The sequence below is a fragment of the Macaca thibetana genome, chromosome 14, assembly GCF_024542745.1.
Source record: "Macaca thibetana thibetana isolate TM-01 chromosome 14, ASM2454274v1, whole genome shotgun sequence".
Taxonomy (NCBI): Eukaryota; Metazoa; Chordata; class Mammalia; order Primates; family Cercopithecidae; genus Macaca; species Macaca thibetana.
The window spans coordinates 106,133,740-106,158,527 of record NC_065591.1 but is presented as its reverse complement, the minus strand read 5'-3'; the positions used below and the strand labels follow the sequence as shown (position 1 = coordinate 106,158,527).

The 24,788-nt window shown below is 40.4% G+C and overlaps 1 protein-coding gene across 1 annotated transcript in view; it reads right to left on the bottom strand.

Moving 5' to 3' along the window:
* The window catches only part of REXO2 (RNA exonuclease 2), a 1,032,599-nt gene that overhangs the window by 113,407 nt on the left and 894,404 nt on the right, over positions 1-24,788 (bottom strand). The gene's annotated exons all lie outside the window — the stretch shown is intronic.

Here is a 24,788-nt window from a genome sequence, read left to right as displayed (position 1 = left end):
TATTTTGGTCTGTGAGGTATTTTGAATTAATTTTTGTGATGGGTGGAAAGTCTGTGTTGAGATTCACTTCTCTGCATGTGGATGTTCAGCTGTTCCAGCACCACTTATTGTAAAGCCTATCTTTTCTTCATTGTATTTGTATTGCCTTTGCCCCCTTTTCAAAGATTAGTTTATTGTGTTTATGTGAGTCTATTTCTGGGCTTTCTGTTCTATCTCATTGATCCCCTGTCAATTTTTTTTTTTTAACCAATACTTCACTATCTTTATCACTGTGGCTTTAGGGTAATTATAGTAATGTAATAAGTCTTGATGTCAGTCCTCCAATTTTGTTCTTTGTTCTTCTCCTTCAATATTGTGGTGGCTATTGACTTTCTTTTGACTCTTCATATAAACGCTGAAATCAGATTATTGATATCCACAAAATATCTTGCTAGGATTTTGATTTTGGTTGCATTGAATCTATAGATCAAGTTGTGAAGAACTAATGTCTTGACTAATATTGAGTCTTCCTATCTATGAACATGGAATATTTCTCCATTTATTTAGTTTTTCTTTGGTTTCTTTCATCAGAGTTTTATGGCCTTCCTTATATAGACCATGTATGTGCTTTGTTAGATTTATACCCAAGTATTTTATTTTGAGGGCCTATTAATATAAATGACAATTTCTTTTTAATATCAAATTCCACTTGTTCATTGTTGCTATGCAGAAAAATAATTGACTTTTGCAAATTAACCTTGCATCCTGAAACCTTGTTATAATTGTTTATTAATTCCAGGAGGTTTTTGGTGATTTTTCAGATTTTCTTTTTTTTTTTTTTTTTTTTTTTTTGAGATGGAGTCTCGCTCTGTCACCCAGGCCGGAGTGCAGTGGTGTGATCTTGGCTCACTGCAACCTCCGCCTCCCAGGTTCAAGCGATTCTCCTGCCTCAGCCTTCTGAGTAGCTGGGATTACAGGTGCACGTCACCACACCTGGCTAACTTTTTAATTTTTAGTAGAGATGGGGTTTCACCATGTTGGTAAGGCTGGTATTGAACTCCTGACCTTGTGATCCATCCGCCTCAGACTCCCAAAGTGCTGGGATTACAGGCGTGAGCCACCGCAGCCAGCCTGATTCTTTCGGATTTTCTATTAGACAATCATCTCATTTGTGAACGAGACAGTTTTATTTCTTCCTTCTCAGTCAGTATACATTTTATTTACTTATCTCATTGCATTAGCTAGGATTTCTAGCATAATGTTGAAAAGCTGTGTTCAGAGAGTATATGTTTGCCTTGTTCCTGATCTTAATGAGAAAGCTTCTAATTTCTCACCATTAAATATGACGTTATCTGTACATTTTTTGTAGATAATCTTTATCAAGTTGAGGAAGTTCCCCCTCTATTTCTCATTTACTGAGAGGTTTTTCCTTTGTGGTTTTTTTTTTTTTTTTTTTTTTTTTTTTTAATCATGAGCAAGTGTTAGATTTTGTCAAAGGTTTTTTCTACATCTATTGATATAATCATCTGTCTTTTGTTCCTTAGCCTGTTGATATGATGGATAGCCTTAATTAGTTGTCAAATGTTGAAACAGCCTTTCATTTCTGGGATAAATCCCCCTTAGTGGGGCACACAATTCTTTTTATGCTTTGATGGATTCAATTTGTTAATATTTTGTTGAGAATTTTTGCATCTATGTTCATGACAGATACTGAATTGTGAGTTTTTTTGTTTTTTGTTTTTTGTGTTTGTTTTGAGAGAGTCTCACTCTGTCGCCCAGGCTGGGGTACAGTGACGTGATCTTGGCTCACTGCAATCTCTGCCTCCTGGGTTCAAGTGATTCTCCTGTCTCAGACTCCCAAGTAGTAGCTGGGATTACAGGCATGCACCACCACACCCGGCTAATTTTTGTATTTTTAGTAGAGACAGGGTTTCGCCATATTGGCCAGGCTGGTCTCGAACTCCTGACCTCAGGTGATCCTCCTGCTTTGGCCTCCCAAAGTGCTGGGATTACAGGCGTGAGCCTCCGTACCCAGCCAATAAATCTATTGAACTATAGATTTATTTTCTTGCAATGTGTTTGTCTGGTTTTCGTATTAAGGAGATGCTGACTTCATAGAATTAGGAAGTATTCCTTGTGCTTCTATCTTCTGAAAGAGGTGGGAGAAAATTGGTGTACTTTTTTCTAAATGTTTGGTAGAATTCACCAGCGAACCCATTTTGGCCTGGTGCTTTCTGCTTTAGGAGGTCATTAATTACTGATTCATTTTCAGTTGAATAGATATACATTTATTCAGTGTGTATTACTTATGTGAGTTTTGGCAGATAGCATCTTTCAAGAAATTGGTTTGTTTTAGCTAGGTTATCAAATTTGTAAGCATAAAGCTGTTCATAGTATTCCTTTATTATCCTTTTAATGTTCATGACTTTTGTAATGATGTCCCTCTTTCATCTCTGATATTACTAATTTATGTCCTTTCTCTCTCTCTTTTTTCTAAGTTAGCCTAGCTATGGGCTTATCAATTTTATTGATCTTTTCAAAGAACCAGTTTTTGGTTTTATTGATTTTTCTCTATTAATTTTCTGTTTCAATTCCATTGATTTCTCCTCTAATTTTTACTGTTTCTCTTCTTCTGCTCACTACAGATTTAATTTGCCCTTGTTTTTCTAGTTTCTAAAGGTGAAAACTTAGGTGATTGCTTTTAAATCTTTCCTATTTTCTAATATATGCACTCCATGCTATCAGTCTCCCTCTTAGCACTACTTCTATTGCACTCCACAGGTTTTGATAACTTGTGTTTTTATTTTCATTTAGTTCAAAGTACTTTTTAATTTCTCTTGAAATTTCTTCTTTGACCCTTGTATTATGTAGACACATGTTGTATTTGTATCTCCAAGTATTGGGGGATTTTTCAGTTATCCTTCTATTATAAATTTCTAGTTTAATTCCATTGTGGTCTGAGAGTAGACACTAGGATTTCTACATTTTTTTACATTTGTTAAGGTATATTATGTGGTCTAGAATGTGGTCTATCTTGATGAATATTCCATGTGAGCTTGAGAAGAATGTACAGTGTATTCTGCTATTGCTGGATGAAGTAGTCTATAGCTGTCCATTATTTACAGTTCATAGATGATGTTTTTGAATTTGATTATGTTCTTAATGATTTCCTGCCTGCTGGATCTGTCCATTTCTGATAGAGGGATGTTGAACTCGCCCACTATACTAGTGGACTCATCTATTTCTCCTCACAGTTCCATCAGTTTTTATTTCATGTATTTTGATGCTCTGTTATTAGGTGCACACACATTAAGGATGGCTATGTCTTCTTAGAGAACTGACCTCTTTATCATTATGCAATGCTTCTCTTTATCCCTAATAACTTTACTTGCTGTGAAGTGTTCTGTGTCTGAAATTATTATAGCTTCTTCCACTTTCTTTTGATTAGTTTTAGCATAGTATATCTTTCTCCATCCATTTACTTTCAATTGATGAGTCTTTACATTTAAAGTGGATTTCTTATAGACAATCTGTAATTGAATCTTGTTTCTTGATCCATTCTAATATTCTCTGTCTTTTAATTGTTGTTTAAGACCACTCACATTGAAAGTGATTATTGATATAATTGGGTTAATATCTATCATATTTGTTACTGTTTTTGTTACCCTTGTTCTTTGTTTCTATTTTTGTCTTCCACTCTTTTTCTGCCTTTAGTTATTTTAATTTAGCAACTTTATATGATTCAATTTTCTCTCCTTTCTTATCATATCAGTTATACTTTTTACTTTTTTTTAGTGGTTGCCCTAGAGTGTGCAATATACATTTACAATTAATCCAAGTCCATTTTCACCGAACATTATAGGGCTTCTCAGTTAGTACTTATTATAACAAAAGAATCCTAATTCCCCCTCCCTCGTATCATTGCTGTCATTCATTTCACTTATACACATAAGCATGTGTAATAAAATACATTGTTGCTATTATTATTTTGAATAAACTGTTGTTAGATAAATTAAGAATATGAAAAATACTTTTAAATTTTACTTTCATTTATTCCTTCTTCAGTATTTTTCTTTCTTTATGTAGAGCTGAGTTTTGGACCTATAATTTTTAATCTATCTAAATAATTTTTTTCAACATTTCTTGCAAGGCAAGTCACTAGTAGCAAATTTTTCAATTTTTCTTTGTCTGAGAATGTCTTTATTTCTCCTTCACTTTTGAAAAATAAATTTGCTGTATATGGAATTGTAGGCTGGTGGGTCTTTTTCCTCTCAACACTTTAAATATTTCACTTTATTGTCTTCTCACTTGTATGGTTTCTGAGAAGTCAGATGTAATTTTTATCTTTGCTCCCTTGTAGGCAAGGTATTTTTTTCTCTTTCACTTCTTTCAATGTTTTCTTTATCTTTGATTTTCTATAATTTGAATATAATATAGTGAGGTGTAGTTTTTTGATATTTATCCCGCTTGATGTTCTCTAAGCCTTCTTGATCTGTGGTTTGGTATCTGACATTCACTTTGGGAAATTCTCAGTCATTATTGCTTCAGATATTTCTTCCGGTATTTCCATGACCTGTATATTACACCTTTTATAGTTGTTCCAGAGTTCCTGGATATTATGTTTTGTTTTGTTTTGTTTTGTTTTTCAGTCTTTTTTTCCCTTTGTTTTCAGTTTTCACAGTTTCTACTGAAGTACCCTCAAGGTCAGAGATTCTTTCCTCAACCATGTCCAGTCTATTAGTGAGCCCATCTAAGGCATTCTTCATTTCTGTTACAGTGTTTTTTATCTCTAGCCTTTCCTTTTGGTTCTTTCTTAGAATTGCCATCTTGCTGCTTACATTGTCCATCTGTTCTTGCATTCTGTCTGCTTCATCCAGCCCCATTACAGCCCTTAGCATCTTAATCATACTTATTTTAACATCCATTCTGATTAATTCCAAGATTCCTGCCATATCTGAGTCTGGTTCTGATGCTCACTGTGTCTCTTCAAACCGTGTCTTTTCTGCCTTTTAGTATGCCTTGTAATTTTTTCCTTGATAGCCAGACATGATGTGCTGGGTAAAAGAAACTGCTCTAAATAGGCCGTTAGTAATGTGCTGGTGAGGTATGAATGGAGGGGACGCATTCTATAGCGTTATGATTAGGTCTCAGTCTTTTAGTGAGCCTGTACCTCTGAACTACAAACGTCACAAGTGTTTCTCAGTCTCCCACACCTGCCCCTTTAAGTGGAAGAAGATGGTGAGGGTAGGTTGGAGTTGGGTGTTTTATTTTCCCTGGTCAGTTAGGCTTTGTAGGCTTTGATAAAACCCCAGCAGATTAGGCTCTGGTTGGTTAGTTTCTCCTTCAGACAGACTGTGTTAAGAAGAACAAAATGCTTTGGCATATTTCAAAATGGTTGTTTTCCCTTCCAACATGAGGGGATTTTATCCAATATTCAATGCAAGAATCAAGTAGAGCTCCTGGGGGTAAAACTCACAAGGTGTAGCCCCCCCGCCCCCATGGTTGGGTCCCCCTGGAGCGGTTAACTCTCAGAGTTGTCCATCCTGAGCCTCCAGCAATTTGTCAGCTGTGGTTCAGGTTTTCCCACTCAAGCGCTGGTTCCTGCCGAGATTTCTGCTTGTAGATCTCTGCACCATAAGTTATGATTCTCTGTATTTGCTCATTTTTCCCTTTGATTCTGGGGAGAAGTTCGCCCTCTGACCTCACTTTTCTTATGGCTCTAAGATGAGTTGATTTTTTAGTTTGTTCAGTTTTTTTACTTATTGTTCAGATGGAGTGGTGATTTCTGAACTTCTTACATGCTGGACCAGTTATTATTACTTCTTTAACACCTGTCCCAGAATGTTCCATTACCTGCTGTGATGGTTCCATATGTGTCTTTGCAAATTTCATTTTAACCTAGTTTTGCTGCTCAGGGGAAGGGACAAACTTTCAACTACCCCATAAATTAGAAACATGACCACTCGGTCCTACCGGTACTGTAGCTTCTTCAGGGACAGGAACCGTTTGCAAAGATACAGAGCTCTACGCATCATCGCATCTGAAAAACTGCTCATTTTCTGAATCTTGAAAATGAAGCCAATGCAAAAACTCCTATACAGGAAATCTTCAAATTCTAAAACTAGTGGGGATGACTCTTCAATTTCCTTTTAAACAGAAGTAGCCGTCACAAGCTTGAGGAGGAGGCAGTAGGAATAGATAAACATACCAGTGACATTGCAAAGAAGGTCTGGGGTCTCTCCTCTTGTAATCAGTGATTTTTCTTACCCTAATGAAACCCAGATGCTTCCAATAAAAAGAATGGCTGGCATTCAAGCCATTTGCAAATTCTGCCTAGAGGTAGAAAGAAAAAAAAAAAGCTGTGCCCCACATCATTAATTTTAAATATCCTATTTTGTTTTATTTTCAGAATGAAATGGTATGGAACAGTGTAATGAGCAATAGAAATATGGAACCAAGAAGCAATTATATCTTCAAAGGAGCAAAATGAGAGCAAATAAAAGGCCTTGCACAAGTTAGCATACAAACAGGCAGATCAGAACATCATTTACAGGGTCCAAATACATGCCTGTTGGTTATGTCTGTAAATTATCTTTCACAAACATCATGTTATATCTCTGGAGACTCATTTCTGGATTGTAATAAAAATCGAATTTCTCAAGAGGCCCTAAAACATCTCAAATTCAGTTTTGACACTATTGAGTACCTCTGGTCTGTAGTCATTGTGCCGGGCACTAGGGAAGCAAGATAAATTGGGCATAGTGTCTACCCTCTAAATGCTTACAGTCTAGTTAAGAAGACAGAGCTATACGCAAATAACTATAATGTAATATGTGCTGGGTAACAGAAATGGCACATTTAATTCTAATAAATTCACATTTATTTGAAAAGATAGGAGAAAGTTTTACAAGGAGGTAGACAGGAACCGAAGCCATGCAGTGCAAGAAAAACTGGGACCAGCTAGACTGTATGGAGGCTGTCTTCAATCATTCTCTGAGAAAAGTGCCCAAGAGCTCCTTTGGGGTAGATGGGAATCAGAATTCAGCTCCCTGCCTGAAACTTGGGACTGAGTCAAAGGTCTCCACAAGTGAATTGGGGCTAACACAGCTCTAAGTTGTCAGAATCTTTCTACTTGGAGGAACAAAGAGGAATGATTCTTTTTTTGGTTTTGTTTTGTTTTTTGTTTTTGAGATGGAGTCTCACTCACTCTGTTGCCCAGGCTGGAGTGCAATGGCATGATCTGGCTCACTGTAACCTCTGCCTCCCAGATCCAAACAATTCTCCTGCCTCAGTCTCCTGTAGCTAGGATTACAGGTGCCTGCCACCACATCCAGCTAATTTTTTTTTTTTTTTTTTTTTTTTTTTTTTTGTAGTTTTAGTACAGATGGGGTTTCGCCATGTTAGCCAGGCTGGTCTTGAACTCCTGACCTTAGGTGACCCACCCTCCTCAGCCTCCCAAAGTGCTGGAATTACAGGTGTGAGCCCACCATAGCTGGCCAGAAAGCAATGATTCTCATATAAAAACAGGAATTGGACCTATGCTGTGCATAAGTATTATATCCAAAAATGGTGCTATATAATAGAGCAAAATGCCTAAATCCTTATTTGAAGATCTGGTTCAAAACTGTGCATCTCAGACAACCAGACTGAGGTAACAATGAAACCATGCAACAGGAAGGGGAAAGCATGAAAAGAATTCCTCTTCATGATCAGTTTTCATACAAAAATTACAAAGCACATAATGACATACATAATAATAAGAGCTGATTGGCAAATCCAATAAATAGAATAAATCACACCTAAGGAAATAGAAATAATGGAGAACTTATCCATTTGTGTCAAAAAGGTGTTTAACACAAGTTTGTTTACAATCCACAAAGAGATCAAGAAATAGTATTCTTTTTTGGCATTAGGAGTTTGTATCTCCATTTATTTCTAATAATGTTTAGTTCATATATCTGGGTAGAATAGCATTCTTACAATAAACTGACAATAAGTCATTAATGAAGGCATATATAAAAACTGAACTAAACATTATTGAAAATACAAAATTGAGTAAAAAACTTAGTATATATAATTAAATAGTAGGCAAGATAATGTAAAAGAGAATCAGCATATTGGAAAAGAAGACTAAATAAATTTGATGGAAACTGAGTAAGTATCAATTCAATTTTCTCTTCCTGGGCACATAAGAAAATCATATTTTCTGGATGTCCTTGTAATGAGATTGGGGTTATGTGATTGGAATATGGATGAAAGTAATACATCTGGCTTTCAGATCTGGCCACAAAACATCCTGGGTGATCATCTCCTTCTTTGGAGGTCATGAAGACCACAGGTTGATGATGGTAGCATCACAAGGTGAAAGGAAGTTAAATCTCTGAGTCATGAGAGGAAACCTTTCCAAAGAGCCTCCAACCTGCATCAAACTGTGGCATAGGCAAGAAATAAACTTTGAATGTCGTAAAACAAGATAACTACATAGAAAAATGAAAACGAAGTTATAAAGGATAACTGAGAAGCTCCAACATATGTATAATTTTTGCTCCAGATAGAGAGGATAGTTAAAATGCGGGAGAGAAAATACTACAAGGGATAAGAGACTGAGAAACTTCCAGAATTAAAAAAAGACATAAATCCCTAGATTTTTTTTAAGTCATTCAGTAATCTGGTTTACCTGAAGTAGTAAATTTCACCAAAATTACTCTAACAAACAAATTGACCAAAGCTTAGAAATACATTGTAGTTTTCAGAACAGAGTCCTCAGAAATAATACCGCACATCTACAGCCATCTGATCTTTGACAAACCTCAGAAAAACAAGAAATGGGGAAAGGATTCCCTATTTAATAAATGGTGCTGGGAAAATTGGCTAGCCATAAGTAGAAAGCTGAAACTGGATCCTTTCCTTACTCCTTATACGAAAATTAATTCAAGATGGATTAGAGACTTAAATGTTAGACCTAATACCATAAAAACCCTAGAAGAAAACCTAGGTAATACCATTCAGGACATAGGCCTGGGCAAGGACTTCATGTCTAAAACACCAAAAGCAGCGGCAACAAAAGCCAAAATTGACAAATGGGATCTAATTAAACTAAAGAGTTTCTGCACAGCAAAAGAAACTACCATCAGAGTGAACAGGCAACCTACAGAATGGGAGAAAAATTTTGCAATCTGCTCATCTGACAAAGGGCTAATATCCAGAACCTACAAAGAACTCAAACAAATTTACAAGAAAAAAACAAACAACCCCATCAAAAAGTGGGCAAAGGATATGAACAGATGGTTCTCAAAAGAAGACATTCATACAGCCAACAGACACATGAAAAAATGCTCATCATCACTCGCCATCAGAGAAATGCAAATCAAAACCACAATGAGATACCATCTCACACCAGTTAGAATGGCAATCATTAAAAAGTCAGGAAACAACAGGTGCTGGAGAGGATGTGGAGAAATAGGAACACTCTTACACTGTTGGTGGGATTGTAAACTAGTTCAACCATTATGGAAAACAGTATGGCGATTCCTCAAGGATCTAGAACTAGAAGTACCATATGACCCAGCCATCCCATTACTGGGTATACACCCAAGGGATTATAAATCATGCTGCTATAAAGACACATGCACACGTATGTTTATTGCGGCACTATTCACAATAGCAAAGACTTGGAATCAACCCAAATGTCCATCAGTGACAGACTGGATTAAGAAAATGTGGCACATATACACCATGGAATACTATGCAGCCATAAAAAAGGATGAGTTTGTGTCCTTTGTAGGCACATGGATGCAGCTGGAAACCCTCATTCTCAGCAAACTATCACAAGAACAGAAAACCAAACACCGCATGTTCTCACTCATAGGTGGGAACTGAACAATGAGATCACTTGGACTCGGGAAGGGGAACATCATACACCGGGGCCTATCATGGGGAGGGGGGAGGGGGGAGGGATGGCATTGGGAGTTATACCTGATGTAAATGATGAGTTGATGGGTGCTGACGAGTTGATGGGTGCAGCACGCCAACATGGCACAAGTATACATATGTAACAAACCTGCACGTTATGCACATGTACCCTAGAACTTAAAGTATAATAACAAAAAAAAGAAATACACTGTAATTTTTTATAACTCTTCATTCATTCATTCATTCATACAAAATATATTTTTAAGAACTCACTATGCATCACATCTCTTCTTAGAAACTTAGAGTTTATAATCTAGTGGGAAATCAGAAAGTCACTGGCAATTAGTATGGAGAGCATAGTATAGAGAAAGGAGAGATTGAGGGCATTATGGCATAAAATGATATAATTCATACAAAAAGATATTAATAATCAATTAAGGTTAGAGTGAAGGAGTGAAGGAAACATGTGAGCAAGTAACTGGAGGTAATACTAGAATAGTAGGCAAGGGCCAGATTCCGAACTGACACATTTGAAAAATAACTTGAAACCTTAGAAGCAACATACTCAGTGGATGATTTTAAGCATAGGAAATTTTTTTTTTTTCTTTTTTTTGGTGAGGGGATGGAGTCTCACTCTGTTGCCCAGACTGGAGTGCAATGGTGCAATATCAGCTCACTGCAACTTCCACCCCCTAGGTAAAAGCGATTCTCCTGCCTCAGCTGCCCAAGTGACTAGGATTACAGGCATATACCACCAGGTCCAGCTAATTTTTGTATTTTTAGTAGAGACAGAATTTTACCATATTGGCGAGGTTGGTTTTGAACTCCTGACCTTAAGTGATCCACCTGCCTTGGCCTCCCAAAGTGCTGTGATTACAGGCATGAGTAACCATGTCTGTCCATAGGAAAATATTTTTATTTTTGTTTTTGATTTTGTTTCTAAATTTTTTATTTCCATAGGGTTTTTGGGGAACAAGTGGTATTTGGTTACATGAATAAGTTCTTTAGGGGTGATTTGTGAGAATTTGGTGCACCCATCACCTAAGCAGTATACACTGAACCCAATTTCAGGTCTTTTATCCCTCACCCCCTGAGTCCCTTAAGTCCACTGTATCATTTTTATGTCTTTGCATTCTCATAACTTAGCTCCCATTTATGAGTGAGAACATGTGATGTTTGGTTTTCCATTCCTGAGTTACCTGACTTAGAATAACAGCCTCTAATCCCACCCAGGTTGCTGCAAATGCCATTAATTCATTCCTGGAAAAGGTTTTTCTAAAAACAAATCTCTGTCCCACCCACCTATCAGAAATACTAGCACAGCTCTAAGGAGCCCTGGATTTTGACTTGGACACAGTATTTTGCATACCTCTTCTAAGCACACACACAAGAGAAGCAGCATCTTATCCAGGTAACACCATTGCTGAGTCTCATTTCTCTTATTCATGACATACTGCCTTCCTTACCAGCTCAGAACTTTCCTTTCTGTTGCTCTACAACCAGGCTTTTATTGAGACAAGTAGAAAAATGGGTAAAATGCAAAACTGAAAAAGAAAAATGGAGAGAAATGGGCAAAAAAATGGGGCAGAGTATAGGGCTATGGTGGGAAGAATACCTAAGAGACAGGAAAAGGGGTTAGCTGTAGGGTGGCTGGGCCATGAGGAGTCAGAGACATTCAGGTACTTGCAGAAGAAAAGTTTTAAAGAGAGAGAGAAAAAATCTTGTTGTGAGGAATGGGACTGCAGAGAGATTTTAAAAGTGAATTTATTTTTAGATATAAAGTCTTGATGTGTTTGCTCCAGCTGGTCTTGAACTCCTGGGCTCAAGCAATCCTCCCGCCCTGGCCTCCCAAACTGCTGGAATTACAGGCAAGAGCCACTGCACCTGGCCTAAAAAGTGAATGCTTAGGAAATCTTTCTCTGAGTTGTACAACATGACACATTACTGCCTCACGACACCTCAGAAAAGACCAGTGTTACCTTTCAATGCTTTTGGATTCAGATTTTTATTTCATTTGAAAGTAATATTGGCCACAAGAGAGCCTAGTTTTACTTGGGTTACACTTTCATACACTATTTCCTAATAGTGAAAGTCCGAGGCACACAGTCCCCATGATTGGAAAAGAAGCCTATTGCTGCGTGAGGAAGGAGAAGGAGCAGCCAGCAGCCGCTCACAAGCAGTCAGTATCTAAATAAGGAAGAGCACTGGGTGGTGTGGGGTTAATGGAGACAAATTTCAGCCACTTCATCATTTTGACCAGACCCATTCTTGTTGTACAAATGGCCACAAGGCCTTGGAGAAATTAGATGACACCTGCATGATATAAATCGTGGTCAAGGGAGAATTTGTTAAATGGTGAAAATGTTACCCATCGTGCTGGACTGTACTAAGACTGTAACTCTCCTTAGCTGCATCCTTGGAATGCGGAGGGAGTGGAGGAATGGCCCTTGGGGAGGGTAAGTTACTTTAGAAGTTCTGAGGGTAGGGAAGGAGGTTGGTTCTTCGATTGAAATAATTGGAGCAATGCCAGGCAGGTAGGCCAGGAGGGAAAAGTGTGCAGAGCTGGTGCTTTATTCATCTTGCATGGGGGGATTGAGACAAATGGCAAGCATTCCCTCTGGCAGAAAGAGAATTTGTATATAGGCAGTAGTCGTACCTTCTCCAGAGATGTTGGCCTTTCTGTTCCTGGAAAGATCTGACAAGTTGCTCTGAAGTATGGAAATGGCTCTCACTGGAGACATTCCAGAGTCTCCTTCAAGCCTCAGACATTCTAAGCTGGCTCCCCTAATCTCCTGTGACCATGTGAAGGACTCAGATGAGGATTGTAAGCAGCTCACGATGTAAATGGTGACAGTGTGTTTTGAGAACCGAGTGCAGTTTTGTTCAGAATCAAAATATCTAGGCCACAAAGAGGGCTTTGATTCTCAGTTCCCTTGGAGTGGGAAGGAGCTCTCTGGTCGGAGGAATTGTGGATGTCCTTGTACCTAAGGTGATATTTCTTTTTGTGCTCATCCATTCCCTGAGCACACAGCCATTTCCTCCAGGTTGAGCAGCCCAGGCACACTGTCAGCGAGCTAATGGTAGAAAACTCAATGACTAGAGCTTTGGCCTTTTGCAAGTACCCAACATTGACATCAAAGAATGTGGGGAAAGATGATTGAGGTATATTCCCTATAGAGAATTCTCTCATGCTACACAGGACCTTCTAGATCCTGGGCAGTTGAGGCATGATGGTACTCTTCCTGGCATCATCAGATGCCAGGCTGCTACCTGACAGGCCCTCACACCCCAAGACCAAGTCCGGGTTATCCTTGGGTGCCAGTCTTGTCACTCTACTGCTGGGGAGCCTCTGCCAAGGCTCTGCAGTGCCTCTGCCATGCCCTGCACTTAGGTCCAATTTGGACAATTCACTTGCCAAACCTCCAGTCTTCCTTGCTTCACCCATAAACAGAAAATCCCTCCATCCTCACAACCGCTTTGACCTTTTCCAACTAATGAGGACATTCAGTCCTCTAGGGGATATGCATAAGAGGTCCTGCCATCAACTCTGCTTCCTCCTAGAAGCCACTCCTCCTTCCTCTCTCACCAGTTGGGCCAATTGTCACTCTCAGTGGTTGAGTGGTCCATTATGCTGAGGTCTTGTGGGTTTTTCTTCTAGACATTTCTCCAAAAAGGCTTAAATCCACAGGCAGTATAACACAGCAATTAAGCATGTGGGCTTCTAGCCTATGTGAAAATCTTGCTACCACTACTAGCTATGTTACTATAGGCAAGTTTTACACTATCACTGCTAAGCCTAGGTTTCCCCATCCATAAAGTAGGAATCATAATAACAGCACATAATTCAGAGAATTCTTGTGAGCACTGAATGTGCAAGTTGCATGTGGAAAACTGCATGGTAAGATCTCCACGTTCATCTGCTGTTGGCATTATTTCTTGTTGTATGCCAACTCCTCAAGGACCTCACACTGTAGTCACCAGACTCTAGTGGAAGAAAGGACGTAAATTACCAACTTTCATTCAGAGTAATAAATGCTATAATAGAAATACAGTCAATTTTCATTATTCATGGATTCTGGATTTGCTGATTTTCCTGCTTACTAAAATTTGTTACCTCCAAATCGACACTTGCATTACATTTGTGGTCATTTATGGACATGTGGAGTGGTGAAACGTCTGGGTTGCCCAGCACGCCTATTCTTAGCTAAGGTCGAACAAGGCAATGCTCTGTCTTTCTGTTTCAGCTCTCATACTATAAACAAACATCCCTTTCATGGTCTGTTTAGTGCCATGTGTTTTTGTTTGTTTGTTTTTACATTTTTGTGCTTTTGGTTGGTTGGTTCACTCTTTAAAATGACCCCAAAGCATAGTGAAGTGCTGTCTTCTGTTCCTAAGCACAAGATGGCTGTGATGTGCCTTACAGGGAAAATATGCGTGTTAGATAAGCATCGTGCAGGGGTGAGTCATAGTGCTGTGGGCCAAGAATTCAAAACCAATGAATCAACAATATATAGTAAATAAGGTGTTTTTAAAACAGAAAACAAAGTTATGTATTGGTCAGTTGATGAAAATTAGCCAGAAGCTTGCAGGAAACTGACCCTGCAATTTTCCTAGGAGCAGTGGATCCATATTTACTAATTCAGTATTGTGATGATTTTATAGAATGTAATGACCACAGTAACAAGAAACAATTGTACATGGAAAGAACCTAGAGGAAGGTTTATCAGCTCTGCCAGAGGCAGGGATTTCTCAGCAGAGGGACTTCTAAGTTGACTTGACAAAGGACCCCAAGGCCAGGTCTGGGTCCCCTCTGGGTGCCTCCCCTCTGCTGCTGGGGAGCCTCCACCAAGGCCATGCAGTGTCTCTGCCACTGCCTCAGGCAGTTAGGTCCAAGTAGAAAAATTCATTTGCCAAGGCTAAGTACACACCTTACTTGTTTCATCTGTAAACAGAAAATCCTTCCTTCCACACAATGGTTTTGACCATTCACCTTCCTGGTGGATCCAGGACGGGGGTGACATGTGCAAACCCCGAAGGCCTGCAGGGCACATTTGTCAACCACTGAGATAAATGCCCAAAGACAACCCATGGTTCTTTCATTTAACAAGTATTTACTGAACACACTCTAAGTGTCAGGCATGTATAAATGAGGGCTGAGAGTGAGGGGCAGAGGTAGGTGGGGCCATTGAGACAGACCCTGGACGCCATGCTAAGGGTTCTGAACTTGATCCCATGTGCCACGGAGAGTCATCAAAGGCATACAGGCAGGAGTATGGAATGAGTAAATGTAGCCAGAGAGCAAAAGGCTTATGTAAAACTAAACATTTTCTTTCTTTTTTTCTTTATTTTTCCTAAAAAACAAAAATGGGATACATGTGCAGAACGTGCAGGTTTGTTACATAGCCATACGTGTGCCATGGTGGTTTGCTGCACCTATTGACCTGTCCTCTAAGTTCCATCCCCTCACCCTCCCACCCCCCAACAGGCCCTGGTGTGTGTTGCTCCCCTCTCTGTGTCCATGTTAAACATTTTCTTTCAGGACACGAACAGATACTTTTCAAAAGAAGACAGACATGTGGCCAACAAGCATGTAAAAACAAAAGCTCAATGTTATCAATCATTAAAGAATTGCAAGTCAAAACCACAGTGAGATACCATCTCACACCAGTCAGAATAGCTATTACTAAAAAGTCAAAAAATAACAGATGCTGGTGAGGTTGCAAAGAAAAGGGGACGCTTATGCACTGTTGGTGGGAGTGTAAATTAGTTCAGCCATTGTAGAAGGCAGTGTAGCAATTCCTCAAAGAGCTAAAAAACAGAAATACCACTTGACCCAGAAATTCCATTACTAGGTATATATCCAAAGGAATATAAATCATTCTAACATAAAGACACATGCATGAGAATGTTCACTGCAGCAATATTCACAATAGCAAAGACAGGGAACCAACGTAAAGGCCCATCAATGACAAATTGGATAAAGAAAACATGGTACATGTATACCATGGAATACTATGCAGCCATAAAAAAAGAATAAGATCATATCCCTTGCACGAACATGGAAGGAGCTGGAAACCATTATCCTTAGCAGACTAACACAAGAACAGAAAACCAAATACCGCATGTTCTCACTTATAAGTGGGAGTTAAATGATGAGAACACATGGACACAATGGCAGGAACAACACACACTGGGGCCTACTTGAAGGTGGAGGGTGGGAGGAGGGAGAAAAAATAACATTTTTTTCTTTTGAGACTAAGTTTTGCTCTTGTCACCCAGGCTGAGTGCAATGGTGCGATCTTGGCTCACTGCAACCTCCGCCTCCTGGGTTCAAGCGATTCTCCTGCCTCAGCCTCCCAAGTAGCTGGGATTACAGGCATGTGCCACCACACAGGGCTACTTTTTGTATTTTTAGTAAAGATAGGGTTTCACCATGTTGGCCAGGCTGGTCTCAAACTCTTGACCTCAAGTGACCCACTTGCCTCAGCCTCCCAAAGTGCTGGGATTACAGGCATGAGTCACTATACCAGAAAAAACAACTATTTAGTAGTAGGCTTAGTACCTGGGTAACAAAATTATCTGTACAACAAAACCCTGTGACATGAGTTTACCTAAATAACAAACTTGCACATCAGAAAAAATAACTATTGGGCACCAGGCTAAGTAATTCCATTAATAAGTATATATCCAAAGGAATATAAATTATTCTAACATAAAGACACATGCATGAGAATGTTCATTGCAGCAATATTCACAATAGCAAAGACAGGGAACCAACCTAAAGGCCCATCAATGACAAATTGGATAAAGAAAACGTGGTACATATATACCATGGAATACTATGCAGCCATAAAAAAGAATAAGATCATATCCCTTGCACGAACATGCTTACTAGGTGATGAAATAATCTGTACAACAAATCTCTGTGACATGGGTTTACCTAAATAACAAACCTGCACATATTCCCCTGAGCCTAAAATAAAAGTTCAACAAAATGTTTTTTAAAGAACATTTTCTTTCAGTTACCCATTAGAATAAGCAACCCAAAGAAGCTATGGGTTCCCTCCCTGAAACTATTGAAGGACAATAGAAGTCTCTGTTTCTCAAGGCCAGAACTTGTTACATCTTTCCTTAACCACCTTCAAGGGCCTTTCATTGTGCTTGTAATTAAATACAAACAGTTTCAGTCTTTGTGACTCAGCTTTTGTTTCTCTCTTTAGTCCACTTGTAGCCAGCCATTTCCTCACTAGACGCTGTAGACCAGCCACATGGAACTTCCTTCATGTCTTCAAATGAGCCATGCTCTCTCTTGTCCCCAAGTCTTTGTTGCATTTCGTCTGGAATGTAGATCCTCCTCTCCCAACCCTTACCTGTAACATGCACCTTGCTAACTCTTCGTCCTCTAGGTCTCAGCTTGAAACTCACTTTCTCCAGGAAACCGTACCTACATGTGTTTCTATACGACCCTTTTCATGCTGAATTGTTTTGTTTGATTTTATTGTCCATCTTTGCTGTGGTAGTCGGTTCCAGCTGCTCTAATACAATACCACAGACTGTGTGGTTTAAACAACAGATTTATTTCTTAGAGTTCTGGAGTCTGGGAAGTCTGAGATCAAGGTGCCAGCAGATCTGGTGCCTGTTGAAGGTCCTCTTCCTGGTTTGCAGATGACCCTCTTCCCCATATGTCCTCACATGGCACAGAGCTGAGCACAAGAGCAAGCTCCTGTGTCTCCTTTTGTAAGGGCGCTAATCCCATTTATGTGGGCCCCACCTTCATAACCCAGTTACCTCCCAAAGTCCCCACCCCCTAATACCATCACATTGGGGGCTAGAAGGGGGGACTTTGGGAGGTGATGGGGTTATGAATTTATGAATATATATGAATTTGGAGGGACACAAACACTCAGTCCCTAGCACTTGGCAATCAACCACAAACGGAAAGGGCAGGGACCACGTATGTCCAATTTACTGTTTCTCTCCCTAGTACTTAGTGTCTGACACTTAGTAGGTGGCTCTGAGCCCAAACAGAGGGAAACAAACAAGTTCACCTTAGGAGACTTGGGCATTTAGCTCCCCTAGCCTAGGAATTAGTGGGGTTTTCCGTTATGTTCAAAGTAAAATGTTCCATTCTCCACTATGGGGACTGTACTGTTCCCTGAGATCCAGGTTTCCTCGAGCCCCACTCTTCTAATGATTATAAAGTTACTAAGGGTGCTGAGTTTGCCCTCCAGCCAGCAGGGTCCTTTTTGAACTGTGAAACAATCAATTCTTCTCAAATGCACAAAGTACACTTAAATGTCTACAATTACAGTTGCATTTTCTAAAAGGACACTAATTATCTTTAATTCATGGATTATACTTACTGCCTGGGAGCAAGGAACTAAAAAGCACCTTGCATTTGTGGGGAGGCGTTCTGCTTCTTTGCCTCCCAGTGGGTCTTATTGGAGTTCTTTCTACTCACTCTTCAAGTTCCAGCTCCCATCCTGCCCCACTATGGGAGGCCATTCACCCTGATCTCTAGGAAATTAAAGAGAGGGATGAAAACATTTGGCTAGTGCAGGTTAAGTCTCAGAAAACATCAGTGTCTTATTTCAGTGTCTGGTCTTGTAGGTTAAGAAACGGGATTTTTTTTATTACATCCGTGGCTGGTCTGGTTACTCGCTTATGCAAGTCAGATTCATAAGAGACTGAATCAGCACCAGAGAGTGCACTCTTTTCACTTGGTATGAGGAGTTTGCATTTCCAGAATTTGGAATTTTGGAAGTTGTGATTCAGGGCATTTCTGTCCTCATATCCTCGAAGGTCAAAGAACATTAGATTCTCTCTCTCTCTCTCTTTTTCTTGGAGATGGGGTTGCACCATGTTAACAGCCTGGGCTGGTTTCAAACTTGTGGGCTCAAGCGATCCTCCTGCCTCGACCTTCCAAACCGCTGGGACTACAGGCATGTAACATCACACCCAGTCATCTCTTGAGAAATGTTTTATGCTAGCTGTACACTGATAAAGCAGAGAGAACATGGATTACTATTCTCTCTTTGTAAAGGGACTGAGGTTTTACCTGAATGTCATGATTTATTGGGTCTTGGAGTCCTTATTTACAATTTAGGAGGCTGCAGTAAGCCAAAGTTAAGTTTAATTTACTGTATTCCTAATAATCCAATTTAAATGGATGCATCACATAAGAATTTTCACTGAAAATGGTAGTAATTTAAGTTAGTAAAGCCTTAAACTGTTCACGGTTGGGGCTCAAATTTGGACCCAGTGCACAGGTCCAAACTTCAATTTCAACTTTTTTCCTTTGTCATAGTCTCAGTCAGGGTTCCACAGAAGCAGAGTCCAAGACAGGGATTTGGGAACATGTAATTCATTGAGGGAGCGCTCTTTAGGGAGAACTGGTTAGAGAGGGAGAAGGAGCCAATCAGGGATGTGGCCTCAGGTAAAATCCAATCTTGGCCCGATCCACAAGGGGAGAGGTGCAGAAACAGAAACTGCATTGATGAGTGTCCCCCAGTGCAGGAGGGGGACAAGGCTTTTGAATCCCCCTATCAGTCAGTCGTGGCTATAGGTGAGGGAGGGGACAGTGACCTGTAACTTACTGTGTGTGTCACTCTCACCTACCTGCCTCTACTGTGCCGTACTTGACTTCACTCAGTTACTGACTATTACTTGATGTTTTTCAGGTTTAAATCCTTTAGAAGAACATCGTGAAATCCTGTATGCAAAAAGCATTTATTGAGTACCTTTATTGAGGAGGTGGCTCTGATGAGCTAAGAGCAGTTCTCCTGAGAAGGAGCAGCTGTGAGCTGTGAGCCGTGAGCAGTAACACTCCACTCGGAGCAGCTGGGGGCTGGGTGTGCTGACCTGAAGAAGGGGGCCCAGGTGTAGCGCCGCAGCATCTACGAGGGTCACTAATCCTGTGTACCGTCCCTCTCACCTCTGGGCATTCCCATACATGCTCTTCTCCCTGTCTAGAACTTGTTTTCTTCCCTTTTTCTTAGATAAATCTTACTTCACTTTAGACACCGCCTCCTCCAGGACACCTTTGCCAACCATTCATGACTAGACTCGACTCTCCTGTGTTTTCGCGTCCACACGGCATTCCATATTAGAGCTGACAACCTGCTTATCTGGGCCCATCTTAACTGTGCGCTCCAGGAAGTCAGGGAGCACGTCTGTCTTGGGTTCCTCTTTATGTAACACTTGGACTCATTTCTGGCACTCAATAAATGCTTTTTGCATACGGGATTTCATAATGCTCTTCTAAAGGATTCAGACTTGGAAAACATCAAGTTACAATCAGTAATTGAGCGAAGCCAGGTACAACACGGTAGAGGCAGATAGGAGAGAGTGATACAAACACTATGCCGCCATCATCATGAACTGTGAGTGAGTTTTCAGGGGAAAGTCGTGCTTGCGTTGAACAGCATTGTTTTGCATGGATGAACATGGTGAACCTTGTAACTGATATTTCTCCTCTTTGCCTTGACGGCTAGCAAGCTCAGAGCCCAAGCCCCTGCTTAGGTAAAGGGGGATAATTTTCTAATTTTAAATATGGGCACCAAAGTTCCTTTCAAGGAAAACACCTTGAAGGCTTCAAGGAAGTGAAGCCCCAGAAGTGTGGTCTCGGCTTGAAGAAGCAAGTGAAATGAAGAGATGAGTACAGGAATTCAGCAGGGGAGGCAAACAGCCCAAGAGGAGTGGGCTGGGGACCACAGAAGGGAGGATAGATGCCACAGCAGCATGACCAGGGCCAACTGAAGAAGATGAGTCACTGAGAATTCCCCATGAGATTAACAGCAACGGTGCCAAGTATTTTAAGTTAGTAGGGTCCTAAGCACAAACCCCTTCTGTTGTCTTGAGGCTTTAGCAAAAGCTGCTATTTATATATTCTAGGGCCAGGGGAATTTCAGCAAATGAAGGGATCAGGATGGGTCTGGTTAGGGGTCATGTGTTGCAGAGAAGCATCAGCCCATGCTGGGAGTGAGTGATTCACACACTGGAACACAGACTGAGTGGAAGCTCCACTCCAGGGGTCACCAGGAGAAATACAAGTCACCGCCCCCTGACAGTTCCCTGCAAGACAAGAGGAATTATGGGCTGTATGAAGGACAGGGTTTGAGCCAATTTCACTTAAATCTTAAAGGATGGGATTAACCCAAGTGGTCCTTTAGTTAGAACTCTATTTTAACAAGTATTGTTCTCTAATTCATAAATCATAAAACACTGGACTTCACAGATATGTAATTCAACTTTTCATTTTACAGTAGACTAAGGCACAGAAAGGTAAAGCTCCTTGCCCCCTTAGAGTCTCCATTTCTTCACCGATAAAATAAGAGGTTTTGATTGGTAATTTTGTAAATGTTAACTCACAAGCAAGATTATAAATGCTGCAAGGGCAAAGGTCACATTAAACAAATGAGGTTTCTTTTTTTTATTATTTTTAAAAATATTTTTGTAGAGACAGGGTCTTGCTTTGTTGCCCAGGCTGGTCTCGAACTCCTGGATTCAAGTGATCCTCCTGCCTTGGCTTCCCAAAGTGCTGAGCCACCGTGCCTGGCCAACAACTGGGATTTCTATGGCATTTAACAAATATTAGGCAGCAGTGAGAAGGGGCCAGAAATGGACCCTTGAGAGGTAAAGGAGCAATAAACTAACTGCTTACCCTCCCCTTTCTAGAAACCTCTTCCTCCTTCTAGTGCAAATGAAGTGTTTACATCCCTGCTCTTAAGAAGAATACCAGTCGTTTAGGTGGAAGGCTTCAAGGTGAGTTGGTCTTGCTATTACTGATGCTTTTTTTTTTTTTTTTTTTTTTTTTTTTGAGACAGAGTCTTGCTCTGTCTGCCATGCTGGAGTACAGTGGTACGATCTTGGCTCGCTGCAACCTCCGTCTCCTGGGTTCAAGCAATTTTCCTGCCTCAGCCTCCTAAGTAGCTGGGATTACAGGCACGCACCACCATGCCCAGCTAATTTTTTTGTATTTTTAGTAGAGATGGGATTTCACCATGTTGGTCAGGATAGTCTCGAACTCCTGACCTCAAATGATCCACCCGCCTCGGCCTCCCAAAGTGTTGGGATTACATGGGTGAGCCACTGCGCCTGGTTGCAATTACCGATCTTTCTAAAGAGCAGCCTAACTGGTGTTTACAATTCTTTAACTCCTCTTCCGTTTAAACATTCAAAAGCTTTTCTCTGAAACGAAGAGAGACAATAACCTACCAGGAAAGAAACTACTTCTAGCTTTCAATACTGAAGTCCAATAACTCAAAATTATTTGTTGAGAGTTTGAAATTCAACCCCAACCCTTCCCCCGAATTCATCAGACACTATTAAAGTACAAATTAAAGTGATAAGCATAGTGGCTTGGCCGGCAACTACAGTCATAGAAAGACTTCTTCATTTTCTAAATATTAAAAGACTGGGGTTTGGAAAAGCACAGAAACCTTCTTTCTCTTCTTTGAATAAACAGCAAGTAGAAGGTGATGGTGAGTCAACTGCATAATCTAATAGTTATCATTTCTCATGCTAATCTGGCCAAGAGCCTCTCTACGGTTTATTAAAATTTGCATTTTGTGTATAGACCTAAAAGGGACATTTTTAAATGTGTGTATCCATAAAAATAATTATCCATATTTTTTGTTAAAGAAAAATATGCTGAATTCCTCTTACCTTTTTCCTAGCAGCCTCATAAGTAGAGTGTGAAAAAGGAGACACTGCGGAGAAGCTTCTTGTTTGGGAAGGTTTAACTCAATTTAAATTCCTTCGTGTATAAATGGTCAAATTCAGGAATGAAGGGCTTCAACAAGAGCCATGTGCACCCTCTGCTGGCAATCAGAGGGCCAAGGAAAGCATTTGAAAGGCCGGGGAAAGCATCTCCTTTCAGTGTGAAACTGGCCAGCAAGGAAGACGAGAGGGCTAGACTCAGAAAGTTTAAATCCCTGCTTTCATTGGAAGACATGAAACAGAAAGCTTCAGTGGCTTCACTCGCAACAGTGTTTTTCTTTGTGATAATCTCCCTTAAACACATAATCCTAGCTCCAGATTTTTTTGAGTGAAGCTGATCTATGCATGAGAAGGTACAGCTGTAAGAAAGGCCTGGTTTGTCTCATTTGGGTAGGCAAAAGGTCCTGACTGGTGTACTTGAGTACAAAAAAAAAATCTAGCATTTCTGCTTAGGCTGTGTCAGAGTGCATTTCTTTCTGGTCTTCCTTGCTGGGATATAAGTCCCACGAGGCCAGAGACTGCATCATGTTCAGTGTAGGATCCTCAGCTCAGGCCCAATGCCTAGCACATAATAGCGATGCAAGAAACATCTTCTGAATGAATCAGCAACTATGAAGAAGGCTCTGGATTCAAGGTGCCTGTGGTGCTGACTTGCATAGAAAGCATATGCAAGACAGGTTTTGAAGGCCATACTCAGTTCATTAAGAAAGTTTTTTCAGTGTTAAGATTTTCTTACTTTCAATTTTGATTTTAGATTTGGGGGTATGTGTGCAGGTTTGTTACACGGATAGATCGTGTGATGCTGACGTTTGGGGTGTGATTGAACCCGTCACCCCAGGTAGTGAACACAGTACCCAATAGGTAGTTTTTCAACTATGCCCCTCTCCCTCGTCCCCCCTTTTGTAGTCCCCAGTGTCTATTGTTCCCACCTTTGTGTCCATGGGGACCCCATATTTAGCTTACAGTTATACATGAGAACACGCAGTATTTGGCTTTCTGTTTCTGGCTACTACACTGAGGAGAATGACCTCCAGCTGCATCCATGTTGGTGCAAAGGGAATGATTTCATTTTTTATGGCCATATAGTATTCCATGGTGTAAATGTACCACATTTCCTTTACCCAATCCACTATTGATAGGCGCGTACTGGATTCCATGTCTTGCTACTGTGAGTAGTGCTGTGATGAACATATGGGTACATATGTCTTTTTGGTAGAATGATTTATTTTCTCAGTAAGGAACTGTTCATGAATGCAGCAACATGTGGCTTAATGGCTGTCCTAGAATGGGTTAATACTATCAGAGTTATCTAATATTTGTCACTTAACGGGTTACAAAATGTCTTCACAGATACCTCACTTGATCTTAATGCAGTCCTGAGAAATGATTATTATCCCTGTTTTCCAGAGGGGCCCCAAGCCTGAGAAAGCTGGAATGATGCTCTTAATGACAATCAAGTGGTCAAACTAAGATTCTCACATGTTTTCTCTCCCTTAGTCCTGTGCTTGTTCCATGTTCTCTGAGCCTCCGTAAGCTTTATTGGTCGCCTTGTATTCTCCGAGTTGACTGAGACTAAAATCAGAGGGGGCAGTTACAGCTTTTAAAGCTCAGCCTAGTAAGTCGTACCATGGACATCTTTTATTACTTTTGACACCCAGATGATGGGAATCACGAAGACTGAGCTGCGTGACACCAAATGGGTTAACCATCTTTTTAATAGCTTTCTTCTCCCCACTCTTTCCCCAGGATGTTACAGAGACTTGCAGCTACCTGCGTCACAAAGGTTTGCTTAAAGTGGGACTGTTGAACATTTCCCCAGAAAGTGGGACCTTACAAAACCGGAGCTGGGTCAGCGGTCAAAGAGATTTACAAGTTAGGACCAGAATGACCCTAGTCCTTGTTTGCTCATGACTTGGTCGGTCTGTTTGATTTCAAGGAAAGCAAATGAAAAACCAGAAGCCAAATATTTACTTAGGTCCTGGCTTCAGTCGGAGAACAAACCTGTGAGGGGGCTGCTATCAGGAGGAGGAATCATTTCATGTCTTTGTACACGTTGTTCCCTAGAATGCCCTTTTCCTCTCGGTTGCCTAACACATCCCTATTCAGTCTGCAAGGCCCAGAGCAAATGCCACCTTTCTTGCCATCCTCCCCCTTAGCACCCTGTGCTTACGCATCTC